Source organism: Canis aureus, chromosome 5 (genome assembly GCF_053574225.1).
Source record: "Canis aureus isolate CA01 chromosome 5, VMU_Caureus_v.1.0, whole genome shotgun sequence".
NCBI classification, from domain to species: Eukaryota; Metazoa; Chordata; class Mammalia; order Carnivora; family Canidae; genus Canis; species Canis aureus.
This window is the reverse complement of record NC_135615.1, coordinates 11,743,831-11,764,915: the sequence shown is the minus strand read 5'-3', so window position 1 is coordinate 11,764,915 and position 21,085 is coordinate 11,743,831. Positions and strand designations below refer to the sequence as shown.

Genomic DNA, 21,085 nt, shown 5'->3' with positions numbered 1-21,085 from the left:
TAGTCACAGGTGCAGACTGCAAGTAAACCCACAAATAGTTACTCTTACCCTAAGCTTCACCTCTAAGATGCTACTGGTGGGGTATTTTTCCAAGTTTCAGGAAGAATAGATCACTCTTTCTTAGACCAGGTTTGCCGTACAATTTATCATCCAACTACATGACAGTTTTGAATGTGAACAGGAGTACCATTATAAGTTATGCCTGGACCACAGACTCTCTCTTTTCTAAGACACATCTTTACCCCACCCAACCTGCGTCCCCCTACACACCTACAACACTTCACTGGATATGCTGCTTTATGCTCATCTCCCTCCTCCTGATTGTAAGCCTCTTGGATATTAACTTATAACCCCCCTCCCTCCTGATGGTGGTGCATGATGGCAGGTATGATGGCACCTGTGTTGGTGGAGACGATGGCACTCATGCTTGTGTTAGCTGGGAAGCCAGGCTTCCTGTACAAAAAGCATGGTGGCCTAAGCCTCAGGAATTGGGTAAGAACCATTCTCAAGGCCCAGAATCCAAGTTTCTTCTATAAGACTTGACAGCAGGCCAGAGGCATGATCTCTGATGCTCTTCTGCTATGATTTAAGGTAAACTATAGTAATAGGAAGAAAAGCAAAGTTATGTTCGAATCTAAGCACAAAAACTCATAATAATGTTACCAAAGTGAATTCATATACAGAATTATGACACCAAAACCTTGGCATGACAATTCTTACTAAAATCCATCTTTCCTCCATCCTTACTACCCTATGAATCAAATTAGGGTCACATTGACCGTAATCTAACTTGTGTGGATTCAGGCTCTTAAACTGTAAGAGCAAAAACTCACTTCCTGAAATTTCTCCACCTAGTATTTCTGGATGGGACGGCAGTGTTTCATATGTATTTGTCAACAGTCCTTTTTATATTTCCCCCCTCTTTTTGCCTGCTTGTTAATGTCCCTGTTGTTACAGTTACTGAGGTCAGTGCTCTGACGTTGCCACTCATGGCAAGCTCCACACAACAACCCTTATGCCTGTGCAGCTTTAGGAAAACTAGCAGAACCAGCTGGACCCGGTACAGTGATGACTTTGGAGAAGTCAAGCTGGCTTTGACTTGTCATTCCATTTCAGTCATGAGAGGCTCCCTACGGGGTAGGCATTTGGAGAGGTTGCCTTAAACGGTGGCCATTGTGGTTTTCCGAGCCTGCCCAATGAACAGAAAAGCAAGACATCTAGGAGTCAATGTGTATGAGAATTTCTGGCTGAAGGAGACTGAAAACAAGGGATTCTGTACATGGAGAAGATTTATGTCCCTCCCTCCACCATCTTGGGCAGTGTACAACAAAGCAGCATGGCCAAACAGTGTCTCACAGAGCCTCCAGTAGAGCAGCTCCCAGCTTCTAGGAGTTCAGAGCCTCTTTCGAGAGTCACCCAGGAGTCAGATATGTGGAGATTAAGATGTTGGCATGACTGCTAATAGAAACGAGTTTGAATTGTATAGACTTACCCACTTTGACAGGCCCCATTAAACTTGGGAGACAGATCACCAAACAAAATGAGAGTGGAAGGGCCTGAGTCAACCATGGTCTAATCCATTTCCCAAGGTCAGGTAAAATCATTCACCTAGAGAGATATAGGGTGTGAGGCAAGGAACTTTTCACTAACAGGTTTTTCCACATTGAGAAACTCAAGGCAAAGGACAGGAAGACCCAGCCACGCACCTTCCTAAAGACTCTGACATGGACCCTTGGAATCAGCCTGGGAACATGTATTCCTATTTTGGTTTCCCTCCCAAGAAAATGCCCAAATACCTTTCAAGGCCACAATCTACATCTGCTTGAGAGCAAAGCCCTTAATTTTATTCATTATGTTATACTGTGTTCCTGGAATCGCTTGTATGTTACAAGATTTCAGTAAATATTTACTAAAATCAAAATCACTATTCTCATTGCCATTATTCTTACAGTCATAAATAAGTCTGGATTACTAAATACACTTTCCTAAACTCAATCTTAAATCTGTGCAAATCAGGATAACCCAAGAAAGTCCCCATATTCTTCCTGGAACATATTTCAAAATGAAAGTTGATGTGGAAATGTCTTCAACTCATTTTCTGCATAAAGCAAGAATGCTAGGAAATCCTCTTTCATCAATCATGGTAGTAGGTAGAGTCTGGAATCTGAACACTATAAAAGCTGGTGGGTATTTTGGAGAGGCAATATTAACCAAGTCAAATATTCAAGTGAACTTATTTTTTTAAATAAACCTATATTGTATAAAGAAGTTTGCACTTGATATGCTTGCTTATTTGGACATTTTCATTTTAAAAAATTGGTAGCAGATTTACAACATGTTTTAAGAGTGGTCTGAAAAAAAAAAGAGTGGTCTGAGAAGTCACAATAAAGTATGAAGTTAAAATAACCTGTAATGTTAGAAAAGCTGGTCCTTAAATTTGGTGATCAGTTGCTGAATCTCTCAAAATACGCTCAGCTGAAGGTTGTTGAGGATAAAATTCAATTGGTTTACATAATGATAGAAACTTCATTTGTTGTTTCATATAAAAAAAAAGAAGTAAAAGAGAAAAGAAATCTAGAAGTAGGGAGCTTGTAGGGTTGGTTAATTCAGCGGCTCAACAGCACCACCAGAGATCTGGATCTTTCTACCTTTCTCTTGCCATCCTCACTGTATTCACTTTTCACCTCAGGCTTGTCACCTGCTGGTCACAATAGGGCTACAGCACCTCCAGGCATCACATCGTGATACATGTCCACAGAATATAAGAAAAGAAGACCCTTTCTTGGATCCCTGCTGAGAATGAGAAAAGCTAGTGTTTGCTTCAACAGCACACATACTACAATTGGAAGGAAACAGAGAAGCATGGACCCCGTGCAAGGATGATGGTTTGACTTGTAAAAAAATGTGGATCAGATTAGATCATAAAAATCATCTAATGTTTAGTTAAAATGACAGAGGAGGTCATGTTACAATTCTTTGAATTTAATAATATATTTCACAATCTATACTCAAGATATTGGACTTGAAAGGGTCCCCACGGGATTTCTCAATTTTTACAACTCATTAAAATCACCTGGAGGGCTTTGCTAAAAGAGATTCCTGAGTCCCATCCCTGAGACTTTAATCCTTGGAGTCTGATGTGGAGCGTGAGAAAATTTGCATTTCTGAGGAGTTTCTAGTGATGCTCATCCATGGACTCTGCTTTGAGTATCACTGCCCCCAAAGACAACGGCTTTGACTTGGCATGTCTTATCCAGCCGATGACTTGCTCTGAGGGTGCTGCTTGCCAAGATCTTAGTCTTGGTTGAGAAAAACATTAAAGTGTAGTGGCTTCAGTATAAATCCCAGTGGAACCCCTGCCTGGATTTTCAACCTCACTGTCTTATTAATTGTGTGACACTGGGAAGTTAACTTCTCCTCTGTTCACTTTCCTTAAGGGTAAGACAAAGATGACCATAACCCATGTTCCCTGGGATTGTTAGGAGGATTGAGTTACATCATGTAAAGCACTCTGTTCAGTAGTGGCACATTGTAAGCTCTGAAAAGATGCTGTTTTTTTGTTAGGAGTAGTAGTTTGGGTGGAGAAGAATGGGAAGAAACTAAGCCAACAGATATGCTGCTTCTGGCTTTAGAGTCTACAACTTCTATTACTCTCTACTGCTAGCCCTCAAGACTTCCCCCTTGTTTTCTGGTGATTTGGCACCTGACTCATTGCCACTCTCTCCATCATAAGAATATCTTCATTTTTGGAAATTCTGATATGTTCTCAAATATCATCCTTCTAACACCAGACTTTCCAGTTCCAGAAGTTTCTCCCTGCCAGTGAGCTGGTCTTCCACCTTGCCTCAGTTCCTCATTCTCGTGGCCATACCCTAGAACTTCATCAGTAATCTGCATTCCTCCCTCGCTTCAATTTCACACCTCCCACCCTGGCCAACATTCACCCACTGTCTCCCCAGCTCACTCCTTCTGGTGACTTAACTCCACCAGTTCTGAAACTTCCCAAGGCTTTCCTGCCCCCTGATCCTGTTATCTTCCATTCCCCCTCATATTTCTGAGGCCACCTCTCCTCATCTCACTCAGGATAAGTTCCCCAATCATTGATCATAATCACTCCTTTCTATGTGTACTCTATCATTCCCCACCTGCTCCAGGCCACACCCATACAGCTGAACTTGATAGTGGCACAGCCCATAGCCTCATCCTCAGGCCTTACCTTCATGTCCGTGAGCCTCACTGGAGCCCTCAGGGCTGTCCAGTGGCCCTTCTAGACTGCCTTGTTCACCCACACCATACCATTCTCCCAGAATATGCTTCTACTTCTTGATGTAAGAGTCCCCACTGCAGCTGAGGTTGCTTTGTTGCCCTGTACATATCCCATAGGCCTGACCTTTTCCAGCACCTTCCAGCTGCTGGAATTTGCATTCTTTTGCCCAAGGACTTTCTCCAACTGAAAGGCTGCTCTACCCAGGTATGTGGCAAGCTGAAATGCTGAGGAAGGAGTAGGCTCTGAGCATACCTCCTCGCCAACCACCATGACCCAAGCCACCTAGATTACTGCAGTGCTCCCAAGCTGACCTTGTTCCTCTACCATCTATTCTCAGCAGAGCAATGAGAGGAATGTTATGTAATAACTTAAGTCAGAATACCTCTTTTTCCTCTTCAATGTTCTGAAATAGCTCGCCATGCTATTCAAAGTTAAAATCTAAGTTGGGAGCACTCCTAACCACTTCTGGTTTGGTGCTGTCCAATGTGAATAGATCTTTGCTCAAAGAAACTCAAAATTAGAAAAAAAAAAAAAAAAAAAGTCAAAGTCATCACAACAACTGGCAGTATGACCTGAATTCTCATTGTGTCTCTCAGTTTTACTTCCCATACTTGACCTGCACCGTCACTCTGCTCCAGCCACACTGACCTTTGTGGTGTTCCTCCAATGTACCAAGCATATTCCTGCTTTAGAGCTTTTGCACCCGCCATTCCCTAAGCTGGAAGCCATCCTCAGAAATTAGTGAACTCCTTCACTTTTTTCAAGTTTTGCTCAAATGTCTCCTCAATTAGGCCTATGTTGTCTGTTTTATCAAAAAGTTTCAAGCTCCCAGGAGCCCTTTGACATTCTCTGTCACTGGCACCCAACTCAACCTATCTCTCTTATCACAGCATGCATTGCCTTCTACTACACTCCAAAAATGACTTCTTGGGGTGCCTGGGTGGTGCAATTGGTTAAGCATCTAAGTCTTGGTTTTGGTTCAGGTCATAATCTCAGGGTGGTGGGATCCAGCCCCAAATCAGGCCCTACCCTCTGCACTCATTGAGGCATCTGCTTGAGATTCTCTCTGCTTCTTAATTAATTAAAATTTAAAAAAATACTTCTCTGTTGAATGTCTCCACCCACCAAATGGCAAAATCTTTGTTTTGTCTACCAATAAATTCCTAAGGACCACATAGCACCTGGTATGTAGTAGATGCTTAATAAATATATTTAACAAGGATAAAAATCCCAAGGTCAGGCTGTATAAAGAGTGTTATATGTCCTGCTACTACATAACTTGGATTTTACCCTTCAGACAGTTGGAAGATATCACAAGCTCTTGAGTGGGCAAATGATAAGTGAGCTACATATGATGCAATTCTGCTGAATTGTGGAGAATGATGGTAAGGGAAAAACTAAGATTGGTGAGTCCCTACTATGAGTCAGACATTCTAGTAAGTGCCCATTACATAATGATGAGCACAGCTGGCCCAGTTTTCATGAAACCCACATGGGGATATGTGACTGGGAAAGTGTGGGGACCACAGGATTCCACAAATATGCACAGGCATACCCTGGAAATATTATGGGGCAGTTCCAGACCACTGCAATAAGATGAATATCTCAATAAAAGGAGTCAAATGAATGTTTTGGTTTCCCAGGGCATATAAAAGTTATGTTTATGCTATAGTATGTTAAGTATATAATAGAATCATGTCTACAAAAACAAGGTATGTAGCTTACTTTAAAAACACTTTATTTATACCTAAAAACTGCTAACCATTACCTGACCTTTCAGTGAATTGCAATCACTGATCACAGATCAAGTAAAAAATAGTGAAAAAGTTTGAACTATTCAAACTTAACATAATCACAGACATAAGTGAACAAATGACGCTGATATACTCTACACAGAATTGTCGCAAACCTTTCATTTGTAAAATAACACCCTGTGAAGTCCAAACTAACTTGGAGGCTTCCAGCTCTGACCATACTTTCATCAGATCTGTTTCAAGTCCTAACCCAATTCTGGGCCCAAGCAGATGCTCCCAAATACATCAACTGAGGCAAAGAATGAAAAGACTTCTGTTTTTTTTTTTTTTTTTTTCATGTTAGTTTCCTGAGTTGATGTGATGATTGATCACATTCAATTGTGATGCTATGGGGGACAGATTTCCCAATTCTCTTTTTAGTTTATCTTTATCTCACAAGAAATTCCCAGGACATACAGATCACATTGGAGTTGCCAATAACAGCAAGTCACAGCTGCTTCCTCCAAAAAGTGCAGAAAGTGCACACTGACCCCATAGGCCTCCAGGCCAATGTTTTCTGTCATAGCCTCAACTGTACCAGAACTAGGAAGCCTTGAACCCTGGTCTCTAGCATTTTCCTCCCTGATATTCTCTGAGCATTCCTAATAGAGCTGAGAACCCAGAAGTTTCTCCGTATGTATTCAGCTAGGTCAGTAGCCCCAATAGAGAATTGCAAAAAGCCTCAAATGAATCTCTTGACACCAAAGCTTTGCTGAATTCTTTGGCAGAGTAACTTCCGTCACCACCTTACAGTTTGGTCAATGCACAGAGTATGTGTCTGCTTCCAATATAGAAATGAATTATCAAAATAGGACTTTGCACTGAGATGTTACCTTTTTTTTTCCTAGAGGAGTTTTAAACACACATATCTGAAAATGTGCCACCAGAATATTTGTTTTTGTTGCATAGTAGACATTTTTTGTCATTCTAACCATTCTATCTTCTAAGGTGTTATTGATTGAAAGAAGCAAAGTTAGAGCAGAGTACAAAGTGTTTTTTTTCTAGGGAGGTGTCACATGCAAGTTGGATTTTTCTAGGCACCAACAAAAGATAGGTGCAAAGTGTCATGGAGTCTAATGGATCTGGGTTTAATTTTACTTTGGAAATTGCTGGTTGATGAATTTTAGAGGAGTTACTTCAACATTGAGTCCCTTTATCTATAAAATCAGCTCATAAGCTTGGATTTGGTGGGTTGTAGTAAAGATAAAAGATAGACAGATGATGATGATGATGATAGATAGATAGATAGATAGATAGATAGATAGATGATAGATAGATAGATAGATAGATAGATAGATGATAGATAGATAGATAGATTGATGATAGATAGATAGAAAATATCTTCATGGTGATTCAGTCAATATGACTTACACATAACTTTATCAATGTATTTTAAGCACAGTTGAACTGGCATTCTGTTGGGACCCACATTGCCATGGCACCCAATGCATACATTTTAATGTTTCCGAAATATGAAGCAAGTTTGATAAACTCTTAGTTTGCTTGATCATAGCCCCCATGATTTAAGTGTTTTGATTATTGTAATATTTATTTACATATTCATGTATGCATTTATCTCCTTAAAGAAAAATGCTAGTTGAGAACTTGGGATACAGCACATTTCAGGGAGGTTCTCCTATAATATTGTGAGCTACTTGAGGATGGGTCTCACCTGTCAACACTGCAAGGACAGGGCAATGACTGCATGATAAGAAGTACTCAGTCAATATGGAAAGGTCCCCGTGACACATCCTGAACTGCAATGTTATTCTCAGCACTGACTTCTAAGGGGAGTTATTAGTTTGATGAAGTAGAAAGACACTTGAAGCTCATTTATGTTCTTCTACATTGAACCAATGAAGAAAAACCCACATGAAATCCCAGGAGAAACCTCATTTACATGGCTGGAGGAGAGAACACCACAAGAGACTGCTTCATTCATTACCAGAGTGCCAGCCCTGACTGCCATTGGTAGGGATTGATTATGTTAAGAGCTTCTCACATTTTTTTTCATTTCTGAATGGGAATTTTAGAATGAATTTTTACACCTTATAAAAGAAAACATATAGAGGCAAGTAACCACATGAAAAAATTTTCAGCACCATTAGTCAGTGTGGAAATATAAATTTTAAAATATAATTTTAAAATATAAAATAAAATTTTAAAATATAAAATTAAAATATATTAAATTAAAATATTATTTAATATTTAATATTTAATATTAATTAAATATTTAATATTTATAATAATTATAAATAAATATTTATAATTTATAATAATTATAAATATATATTTATAATTTATAATAATTATAAATTAAATATTTAATATTTAATATATTAAAATAAAATATATTATATTAAAATATTTTAAAATATAAAATTAAAATTTAAAATATAAAATTTTAAAATATAAAATTACAATGAGATACCACTGCACAACTCCAACAATCTCTAAAATTAAAGACTGTGGCCACATCAACTGTTGGTGAGGTTGTAGAGGGACTAGAACTCTTGTACCTCACTAGTGGGCATATAAAGAGGTACAGCCACTCTGGAAAGAGTATGGCAATTTCTTAAGAAGTTAAATGTAGGGGCACCAGGGTGGCTCAGTGGTTGAACATCTGCCTTCAGCTCAGGGCATGATCTCAGGGTCCTGGGACCGAGTCCTGCATCAGGCTCCCTGCAGGGAGCCTGCTTCTCCCACTGCCTATATCTCTGCCACTCTCTCTGTATCTCTCATGAATAAATAAAAAAAAAATTTTAAGTTTAAACATAAAAGGGTGCCTGGGTGGCTCAGCTGGTTAAGAAGCTGACTCTTGATTTCGGCTCAGGTGGTGATCTCAGGCTCGTGGGATCAAGCCCCTAAGTTGGGCTCCACACTCAGCAGCAAGTCTGCTTGAGATTCTCTCTCCCTCTCCTTCTGCCCCTCCCCACCCCTTGCGTGCTCTCTCTCTTTCTTTCTCTCTAAAATAAATAAATCTCTAAAAGAAGAAGAAGAAGAAGTCAAACAAAAACTATGTAATGATCCAGTCTTTTTTTTTTTAAGATTTTGTTTATTTATTTATGAGAGACACACAGAGAGAGGCAGAGACATAGGCAGAGGGAGAAGCAGGTTCCCTGCAGGGATCCCAATGTGGGACTTGATCCTGGGACCTCGGATCATGCCCTGGGCCAAAGGCAGATGCTCAACCACTGAGCCATCCAGGCGTCCCTGATCCAGTCATTTTAACTTTAGGTACTTACCCAAGAGAAAGAAAAGCTTATGTTTATAGAAATACTTGGATATTCATAGCAGCTTTGTTTGTAATAACCAAAAACTGGAAAACCCCCAGTTCCATCAATAAGCAAATGAGTAAACAAACTGTAATATATTGTATAATAAAAAGGAGCAAATCGTTGATACACACAATATAGATTAATCTCAAAATAATTATGCTCTGTGAAAGAAGCCAGGTCTCCCTCTCCCCTCAAAAAAATACATAGTATATGATTCCATCTATATAAAATTCTAGAAAATGCAAACTAATCTCAGTGACGGAAAACAGAGTGCTAGTGTCCTGGGAATAGAAGTGAAGGTAGTAGGCAGAGAGGACGAAGAAACAGAAGAACATGAAGAAACTTTTAGGAGTAGTAAGAATGTTGATTATATTGGCTGTAAATATGGTTTTTAGGATGAATACATATGTCATATGTCACAATGCATTAAATTGTGCACTTTAAATATGTGCAGTTTATTTCATGTCACTTATACCTCAATAATGAGAAAAAAGAAATTTAAGATGTATTTGTGCCACTTCTATATTTGGTGCTTAAATTTTACTTAAGAAAGTAAGATAGCAAATGAAATAATGCCAAAAGAATCAAAATAAGAAATCAAAGCACGTGTGTTACAAAACACAACTGGCTCACACAATGGGAAACAGAGCCATATCTTTTTTTGCAGCATTTTCCTGCAACCCACACAAATGGGAGTAATTAAACAGGATTAGCAACATTTTATTTAAAGAGAGAGCAAATCCTAAAAACAAAAGAGAGAGAGCACAAGTCCTAATAGCAGCGAAATACAAAAAATTAACTATCCAATGACCCTATGGTACTAATCTGAGTTGATATAAGGAGTCATTGCTTGAGATCTGAGAATCCTCTAGCCTTTCAGGTGACTCAAGCCCTACATCTCATAAATTGCAAGTGTCTGACCCATTTCATGTCACAAGGGACAGGCAGTGAAGAATGTGGCTGGGGATGAGAGCAGGAATATGGTGTGGTCCCTCCTTCGCTGTCCCCTGCATGGGACACTAGAGAAAGATTTAATCAGTGACTCACAAATTGTGGCAGCAGGTCAGTCAGTTAAAAAAGTGATTTGAAGTGAACCTCAATTTTGCCCAGGGATGTCTTCTCTTACTCATGCGCCCTATCACCTTTTCACCACCAGAAGAAGTGAATCCTCTTGCACCTGACCTGGGAAGGAAGCTAAAAATGAGAATAGGAGTCTCTGGCAATCCTCAGTATCAGGGGGGTAACTCCTTAAGTTTCCAGGGGAGAGATCCATCTGGAAGGACACACAAAAGAGTTCCAAGATTGAGGTCCCTTAGAAAAGAAGATTAGCAGGACTTGGATGGAGAATCAGAACTCTAATCAACCCAGCTCTAGGGGAAAAAATGGAAATAATGTCAGAACCAAGACAAAAGCACAGTCAGAAAAAACTAAATTATGTTTACACGTGTATGTTATATTATATTGTATGATTATATGTAAAATCCAGAAGGAGGTTTGACATGACACAGGCCATTTGGAAGCAGAGGACTCTATATCTCTACACCCCTAATGGAGAGGTACAGCTAATATCTTGCCTTTGACTCTCAGGGAAGAAATTCAAGAGATAGATCTTTTATATTTCCGTAGTTATACATGGGAAATGTAAGTAAGGATCCAGAATTATTTTATGAGAATATTTGTAGAACCCAGATTTGGCCAGGAGGACATGGGCTAATTTTCTTTTTATTTTCTTCTTGTTTTTAAAATTATAATAGGATAGAATGGCTCTGCATTGGGATTTTACCCCTTCACTTGCAGTTTTGTTTAATTTTATTTATATGCATGTAGAAAGCCAAAAATCTGAAAAGACCCAATAAATAGCTTTAAATTTTAAAACTATAGTATATTCCTTTCTGGACTCAAAACATTTTAATATAATAAAAGGTTCTAATGCGCACAGAACCCATTAGTTAAATAAACAGTTAGATTGGTAGTAAAAACACCAGCATAGGTAAACTTACTCTGAGGCAGATGGTAGCCGATTCTTGGACACAAGATAGAGAGTGAAATTACTGCCATAGCCCTGGAGCTAACAAAATTCCGGACAAATTTGGAGCAATTCAGTAGCTTCATTATGTCATAATGCTTCATATTCCTAATTAGCACCCTTTCCATTTCCCACAGAAGGAAAACAAAGTTCTTTCTCTCAGAAATGGTCTCCATTTAGTATTCATTAGTCTATAAGCTAAAAACGAATATTCTGAGTTGCTCTGGTAAATGCTTAAGTTCATCAACTTGCTTCTTACTTGCTTAAATGAGTTTCTTGCTGATTTTTTTTTAATTTTAAAAATGAATGTTAATTTAAAAAATGTATTTCTACACGATTGCTCAGAACAATACATTCAGATTTTTGCTTTAAAAGTTTACCCAACAGACTCTAATTGCTTGAAGTTCATTCTAAAAAATCAAAATGTGCTGCAATTTAAGGAAAATTAACCTTTGTTAATGGGCTATTATCCAAACACAATGGTGGTTTATTTTTAAAGCTCACACTTGCTTTGATTGGGGTTTTCTCATTGGTACCAGATTCCTGAGTCCTTCTAGCAGTCCTTATGATTCATACAGATATAAAGCAGATGGAAGTAATTTGCCTGAAAGAAAGTTGAATGGGATTAATTTATATATTTAGGCTCTTGTTCTCAAAATAATTATATGTCATTTGGATGCTTTTACATAGTTTATAGAAATGGGGGTGGGGATCAGCTATCTAATCCAGGTTGAGAATTCTTTTTTTTTTTTTTTTTAAACCTATTTGGACAATGTGGTAGGTAGAACAGTGGCCTTCCAAAATGTCTAATCCCTGGAATCTATGAATGTGTTTGGTTACAGAGCAGAAGGGAATTAAGGTTACAGATGGAATTAAAATCGTTAATCTGCTAACTTTGAGATGGGGAGTATTATCCTGATGGGTTCAATATAATCACAAGGATCCTTGTGAAAGAGGGAGGCAGAAGAAACAAAATTTTGAAGATGCTGTGCTGCTGGTTTTAAATTGGAGGAAAGGCACAAGCCACAGATGGAGGAGGCTTCTAGAAGCTGGAAAAAGGGAGGGAGTAGATTTTTCTCTAGAGTCTCCAGAAAAGAAAGCAATCTTCTCAATCCTTTAATTTTAGCTCACTGAGATCCAAATCAGAGTTCTGACCTGCAGAACTATAAGATAAAAAGCTTGAGTTATTTTAAGCCATAAATTTATGATAATAGGGCAGCCCTGTTGGCTCAGCGGTTTAGCGTCGCCTTCAGCACGGGGTGTGATCCTGGAGACCGGGGATCAAGTCCCACGTCAGGCTCCCTGCATGGAGCCTGCTTCTCCCTCTGCCTGTGTCTCTGCCTCTCTCTCTCTCTCTCTGTGTCTTTCATGATTAAATAATTAAAATCTTAAAAATAATATATGATAAAAGGTTACAGGAGCAATAGAAAACTAATACAGGTAATGTATGGTGGCATCTTGAGATGCCCTCCAGAGCCTGCTACCATCATTAATTCAAGTCTTCATCCTTTATTCAGTAACAATATTTTGAGCACCTGTCATGAGCCAGGCAGGGTTAAAAAGAGGACAAGGAACACTGCCCCTGTCCTCTGAGAAGCTTGCTGCCAGTATGGAAAACAGACTCATCAACCCATAAAGACAACAAATGAAAAAATATTTTATGAATTACATTAAACATGCTCTTAAGGAGCAAGTGTCCATGTAACCATCTGGGCTTCCTTTATCCAAAACAAACTGTTTTGCCTCCTGGTCCACAATTTACCTGAAGAGTGAGAGCAACACATTTCACCATATACACCAACAGGAAGAAAGCCAGTGCTCTTGAACAATTCTTAACTCAATTAGTGCCAATTACATCTCTCCAACTGACCAGCTTGTGGACCAAGAGCTGACACAGAGACTTCATCATAGGGCACTTCATCATGAACAAGAGTCTCCTGAGCTCTTCGTTGGTTTCTAAGCATTAGCAGGGAATCAGAGAATTCCTGTCACAGGCAATTTTCACCATGGGTGAATTGGTCAAGTAAGCTAGTTCTGCCCCACATTTTCATCTTCTGCGAAAAGCTTCTTCCTAATCCTACCTCTCAGTGACCCAAAAATTCTCTTTGACCCTTGGCCTCTCCCCTAGTTCCTCCACTGCCGTGAAGAAAAGTTACCTGGAAGTAGCTGGCAGGCAGCAGCAATCCTGGTGTGATACATTACATTACATTACAAGTGAGAATACAGGTTTCATGCCAAAAGAAGTAACTGATAACTGTGGATAAAATATCAAGCACTGTGGTCCAGGAGAAAGGGAAGCACAAGGTACAAATTTTATGTGATTTAATCAAGCCGCATGGATATTCTAATCAGGAAGTTCTGACACCAGACAGTCCAACTATATCTACAAAAACAAAGATTCAACCACAGAATCAGCATCATTTGGGGCTCCCATTCAATTAAAACTAAATATTATACATTTTGAACCAATGATAAGCTAAGAGTCCTAACAATTCAAAATATATAATTGAGGGAGGGGGAAGGAATTGAAAGTGTCATGCACCCAGAAAGTAACGAAGGATGTGTCTTAGGAAAATTAACAGGGTGATAATACAAGCAATCTGAGGCAATAAGCACTTGTCTTGAGAGAACATCCAAGCCTTGTGGCCGAATTTAGAAGAATTGCCTTCAATGTTAATACAATTTCCTCTCTGTTTTCTTTTTGCCACAGAAATTATGCTTATCAAATTACTTTCAATGGCCATTATTCATATACTTGAAAATGTGGCATTTTATAATTATACTAATGCACTGAAGATTTTTTAAAGTGGTTTTCTCCTCCCAGTTGTACGGTGACCTTAGAAATAATGTCCCATGTGAAAGGCAAAGGTTTGCTTTTCAAAGAACTGAATAAATAACTACATAATTCACTTAATGCTGGTTAATTGTACGCATTATTCTATCACCAACACTTCAACAGAGATATTGACTTTTTTGATCATTTTTTTCTGGTAAAATAAATGGAAATAAAAATTACATCATGATATTATATCAATAGAGACCTAATGGCTTAAAGCAGAAAGCCTTCACTCCAGACTATGTAGTTCCAACATCAAGAACTCCCCTGTTAGTCTCAGAAGCCCAAATGATAAGAGTAGGAATATGATCAATGATTGGGTGTATTCTCTTTTCACTTTGAGAGAAGGAATTAAATGAAACACAGCTCATACCACTTCTCAGTTCTGAGTTAGCCTTCAGAAGTCCTGAGCAGCAACTGTCATCAAGAAAAATTTGTCACTCTAATACTTCTCCCCATAAAAGTCAGGGATTTCTTGTCTCTTGCTGCTTTAAGGATCTTCTCTTTATCTTTGGAATTTGCAAGCTTAACTATTAAATGTCGAAGGAATGTGAACTGGTGCAGCCACTCTGGAAAACTGTGTGTAGGTTCCTCAAAGCGTTAAAAATAGATCTGCCCTATGACCCAGCAATTGCACTGTTGGGGATTTACCCCAAAGATACAGATGCAGTGAAACGCCGGGACACCTGCACCCCAATGTTTCTAGCAGCAATGTCCACAATAGCCAAACTGTGGAAGGAGCCTCAGTGTCCATCGAAAGATGAAAGGATAAAGAAGATGTGGTTTATGTATACAATGGAATATTACTCAGCCATTAGAAATGACAGATACCCGCCATTTGCTCCGACGTGGATGGACCTGGAGGGTATTATGCTGAGTAAAATAAGTCAATCGGAGAAGGACAAACATTATATGGTCTCATTCATTTGGGGAATATAAATAATAGTGAAAGGGAATAGAGGGGAAGGGAGAAGAAATGAGTGGGAAGTGTCAGAAAGGGAGACAGAACATGAAGACTCCTAACTCTGGGAAATGAACTAGGGGTGGTAGAAGGGGAGGAGGGCAGGGGGTGGGGGTGACTGGTTGGCGGGCACTGAGGGGTCACTTGACGGGATGAGCACTGGGTGTTGTTCTGTATGTTGGCAAACTGAACACCAATAAAAAATAAATTTATTATTTAAAAAAAAGAAAAATTTGTCAAGGGAAAAGTCATTCAAAGAGAAATGTAATCACATAGGCTTCTAGACAGTGGGGGTGTGGGGGGTGGTCAAGGTTAGAAAGCAAACAAATTTTGTTAGACAAATATGGAATATGAATGTGAAGGAACTGACCTTTCAAACATATTTTGTTCATCAGTTTTGAGTGCAAATGTCTCAGATCTTACTGTAGCAAAAAAGCCAAGTAGAAAAATCTTTAAGAAGAGGGGAAGGGTATGAGATGGTCATTATAAATTATGCACCTTTATTTCAACATCTGATATGATAAGAAGGGTGACTGTATTTAACACAAAGGAGAAACACCTAGAAACTGTAGAGCAATAGAAAACACCAAAGCTCTGTGTAGAGAGAATATAGCAACTCAGTTTTCCTCTCTGCTATCTGATGATGGTCCATGCAGAAAAAAAAATGCATGAATCATCTGCCAAAAATTTAGGAAGGCTTTGAGATCTTCCCACCTGACATTGACAACAACAAAACCCTAAGATGGGATCATACTGATGTAAGTAAACTATGCAAGTCACTAAAAGATTGTGTTGCAACTTGTTACAAACAGGGAATAAGTCAAAGACTGACCTAGTTAGTGGAACTCTTAGTGCTTCTCACCAAGCTGGGCCCCAGAATTTTAATTCAGTTGGATCTGGGATAAGACCTGGGAATTTGCATTTCTATCAAGTTCCCAGACAACTTTGCTGATCTGGCCATCACATTCTGAAAATGATCAATCTAGAGGATCGGTGTGGAAACTGGCACATACGGATCTCTTTTACACAGGTATCTTTATCAAATAACTCTTTTTGTGATAGCAGATGATAAATATCATATCATACCAGATGTCTCTCCCCTTCAAACATTATTTCCTAGTTTATTTCCTCCTGCTTTTTTTATTTCTTCCTGTTTTAAATATGCATCTCCCTTCTACCTATAATAAACTGCATTAACACTTCCAATTCCTCACATTTCCCTGTATCCACACATTTTACAATTTTCCCTGGAACAAGGAAGAAGAGCTTTTTCATACTCCTCAGTTCTGGGCTGGGCTTGTAACTTGCTTTGGCCATGGAATGAGGCAGAAATGACAGTGTGTCAGGTCCCAGACTGGGCCTCAGGAGATCTTGCACTGTCTTGCTTATAGCATCATGGCAAAGACAAGCCCAAGCTAGCCAACTGGCCCCAAGAGGATGATGAAAGACGAATGAGGCAGAGCTCCCCTACCAAGCCTAGCCCAAAGCAAACTGTCAACCAACCCACAGATACACAAAGGAGCCCCACCACGATGGCCATACCTGGATGAGATGAGTCAAGCCCCAGTAGATCAGCTGACCACCAGTGAACCCATGGATGTGTAAGTTCTAACAGATAGTTGTTTAAACCATTGAGTTTCAGGGCAGTTTATTACAGTGTGTAGAATACTTAACACACCATTGCTAGGCACTAAACCTGGTGCTTTTCACCACTAGGCTAAATTAGCAATCAATAAATAAAAATTAGGTTTTATTTGATCCTATCTTTGCTAGTCGCATCTAGAGCAGAAAACATTTCAATAATTTAATGTCATACCTGTTCTGCCCCAGGGGACTGTAGGGCTTATGATTTTACAGAAACTTAGGAAATAAATTATTTGTGCAACTATTACTCCAAGATCTGAAATCTAGTCACATTGACTTGTAGGATATAGAAATCTTCCAAATCATAGGATTTGATAAAAATGGATATCAATCTGTTAATACTTGGACATACTTTATAAGTTTGCTATTCTTGTTTAAACATTAAAAAGTTCTCTATCGTTGATAAAACAGCTACATTGTTCAGGATCCTGTGATCTTCATGTAGAGAGCTTAAAAATAAAATAGGTAAATGGCATTACATTTGATGGGAGAGAGGATTATATTATTAATTTTGATAATGAAAGTTATAAGTATTGCTTTCTCATGAAGTTACACAGCTAATATTACTTTGCTTTCAAGGAATACACGGGAGCTCAGTGTATAGTGACTTTTCATCAACAGCTCATTATACATTTTTTAAAAATCAATTTTCTTCCTTCAAGACAAGAGATTTATATAGTAAAAGTATTGAGGCAACCCATCTTCTATCAATGTAATTAAGAGCCCAAAATAAGCACTTAAGAAATCAAAGAAAATCTATTTGAAAAAGTACCAGGGAGAAAAATTCTCTACATGTTGAGGCTACTGATACAAATTGAAAACAACTTTTCACCAGAGACTAAAAATTATATACATTATTAATATACAATAATATGTAAACCAATGAAGTTACTTCTTTAAAATTCATTTCTGAGGAGTTGAATCAAACTAGTCTGCTTCAGTTCTTATTTACATTTGACTTTATAAAACTTTCAATTCTTGCTTCAGGATCTAGATATTGCTCCTTAATAGAGGCCAAAATAACTTCTTATTTATGTCTTTTCTTAAGTTCTTCTGATAGATTTTTCAATGGGTCTGTATTATTTCGCAGTGAAAACAAATCACCATAACCATTCCTCACATTTCTTGTTCCCTATCACATCCATCATACTGAAGGCAACAACATTTTCCTTGGCTAACCTTGGCTAAGTCCTTTGAGGGTCAAGGGTCTGCCTTTCCACAAGGACATCTGGGAGACAGTGTTGTCAACAATCAACATGCTTATAGTTGTTAGATTTATTTATCCATCCATTCATGTGACAAATATTGATTAAGGAAGTTATGTGCCAGGCACCATTTTAGGCTTTGGGGATAGAGCAGTGACCAAAACAAGCTCCCTGCTCTCTTGAACAGACAAAAATGTATGTAATAAATATATCAGGAAAGAACAATGTTATAGAAAAAATAAAATAAGAGAAATAGAGATTTTTTTCCCTCTGAAGGACTAAAAAATATTCAGATATGTTTGCTAATTCTCTCAGCATGTCGTTTAAAATGGGATGCTAACAATTTAGGATGTACAAACAGAGCAGATTTTGCTAAATGAGTAAACATCAAAGAGAAAAAATGTCCCCAGGATACAAAAATATACAAAACCCCTTCCACTGACATCTAGTTTTCTAGTGCCACTGATTCTATTAACTGAAGTTAGAAACAAACATTTCAAGGCATTTTGGAAACAAAGCAAGAGTAACAATACATGGCCCCTACGCAGGCACAGGTGTGAGGCAACAAAGGGAAAGTTTTTGAAAATCAGAACCTTTGGCTGTGTTTCATTACTCTTATCTTCCCCTCCTTTGACATCTTTTTATATTAAAGAAAAGCCTTCTGAACCAAAAGAAAAAGAAAACAATTTTTCCAGTGACTCTTGTGTTAAAACAAAAAGAAGCCAGGATGAAATGAAGCCTGTGCTCCAGGTCCCTGCTCTAAGATAAAGCTTAAACACTTTAAACTGAAGAACAAGATTAGCAGAGTCCTCTCAAGAAAGGGTAGCTGGTCCAGCATCAAAAGGCAACTCCAAAGGTCATTGACCTGCACAAGACCTGGTCACTGGGCTAAAGCATTTTAGCCCATAAGGCAAGCACAAAAGAGCTGCAAGGTACAAGGAGACACCCCCTGGGCAAGTTGGCTTCCCTGTTTTGGTTTCTACCTAGTTTCTACGCAACCCCTGTGTGCAGCAGCTGTGTCCACTAACCCACAGCTGTTCTGCTTCTGACTCCCTTTCTCTTGGCAAATATTCAAGCCCCAAGAAGCAAGACTTCAACTTTATAAACTTGAGAACATCATTCTAAATTGTCGATATGTTACTGGGATAAGAATACTATTTACTTTACAGGGTTATTAAAAGCATAAAAGGAGCCAATATTTGTAAAGTGCTAAAATAGTGGCTGGTATATAGTAAGTGCTAACAGTATTGCTAAATAATATGAATGAATCTGTAGTGATAGCCTTCTTTTTTTGAAAATTAAATGCATCGTTATTCCTCCCTGTTGATATCTTACAAGATATCTTCCTATCACTACAGCTCTGTTTAATTAGTGTATCTACAAACATTTGGCTCTCATTTTGACCTAGTGCCTTAGTAACCAAAATGGAATCCATGTACTTTAGGGGGTCCGAAAGAGAATCCACTAAATTGGGTGGAAAAAATATTAGAACTTCTCTTGTTTTTGTTTTTATCAAAAAGATAGAAATTAGCCTGTTCTTATAAACATACAAATTGACAGAATATCTAAGTATAGATTTTAAATGAATATGTATTTATTTGGGACACACACACAGTGTTTTACTGATGAAAACTTCTGAGGGTACAGATCATCTATATGTTTTCCCCTGCTTCAGGCCAATTGAAAGAATAAATATAGCCATTTTTACTTAATTTTTTAAAGATTTTATTTATTTATTCATGAGAGACAGAGAGAGAGAGAGAGGCAGAGACACAGGCAGAGGGAGAAGCAGGCTCCATGCAGGAAGCCTGATGTGGGACTTGATCCTGGGACTCCAGGATTATGCCCTGGGCCGAAGGCAGGAGTCAAACCAATGAGCCACCCATGTACTCCCCCCCACCCCCATTTTTACTTTAAAAAGCACAAGACATAGTACAAACTTTTCTGACATGGAGTTTGTGAATCCTAGAGGATCCATGGATGAACAGGAGGAATGTGAGCCCTTGAAATCACATTTAAAAATTTTATATGGCTGTATATTTATGTATTTTAACAGGCTTTAATATGATTTTCAAAAAGCCAATGACTCACAAAAAATTAGTGAGAGAGAAATTTCAAAGTTCTGAAAGTCTACTTTACGGCATGTATTTAAATACCTCCTTTTGGAGCTCCTGGGTGGCTCAGTCAATTAAGTGTCTACCTTCGGCTCAGGTCATGATCTCAAGGTCCTGGGTCCAGGGTGCTGCTTCTCCTTCTCCCTCTGCCACTCCCACTCCCACTGCTTATCCATGCTCTCTCTTTCTCAAATAAAAATCTTTTAAAAATAAATAAAATCTTTTTAAAAAGAAAACCTCCTTTCAACAACACAAATTAATTGCAGAATGAATTGTTTCTAAAGAATTAAAGTACTCCAGAAAAGTGATTTCAGCATCATGTCTGTGTAAGACATCTTCCTTTTTTTTTTTTTTCCTCCCTTTTGTAACAACTAATTAGATATCCATCCTCAGACAGGAGTGCCTTTGTGGGAGTTGTGGAATTCAGCACCATAGATAAGGGACCCGGGAGGAGACTCGCCCCCCAGCACATCCTGTAACAGATGGACAGACCCCGATCCAGGCTGCAGAACCAACTGAGCCAGCAAGCCTGTGCCTACTCCTCTCTGCCATGGTCAGAGGAAACCTGGAGAATGCTAACTTGGGCAAATAGCCACAGTCCAGCCTTCTGGAGGAGAGATTCCAGCATGCCATTGGAAGAAATAATAATAATAATAATAATAATAATAATAATAATAATAGTTGGATGCAGTAGAAAGGGTGAAAAGAATTTTGTGAGGCACCCACCCGCACCCCCCAACCTTCCCACCCAAGATGACACAGAATGCAACTGAACTATCTGGAGGCAAGCTTTCCTACAGGAAAAAAGAGTGATGAATGAGTGCCTGGCTACCCCATCTGTGCAGGAAGCAGCTGAAGAAACCATTGCTCTCCAGGAGCGCCCAGAGTCCTCAGGGGGGACCTCTATGTCTTGGGGGAAGGAGAATATTGGGAAAGGGACAAATAAAAATATAAAAGGAAT

General features: G+C 38.7%; 1 long non-coding RNA gene across 2 annotated transcripts in view; it reads right to left on the bottom strand.

Annotated features, from left to right (window-relative positions):
* Positions 1-333: 333 nt before the first annotated feature.
* Positions 334-21,085, bottom strand: part of LOC144313322 (uncharacterized) — a 34,704-nt gene continuing 13,952 nt past the window's right edge. Inside the window, exons 1-3 of one of the 2 annotated variants that reach the window (XR_013378993.1) lie at positions 11,339-11,406; positions 1,493-1,608; positions 334-596 (exon numbers count right to left, since the gene is read on the bottom strand). This is a non-coding gene — a long non-coding RNA (uncharacterized LOC144313322). Of the gene's footprint in view, positions 597-1,492; positions 1,609-11,338; positions 11,407-21,085 lie in introns of those variants that run through there. The other variant, XR_013378992.1, reaches the window with a different exon arrangement.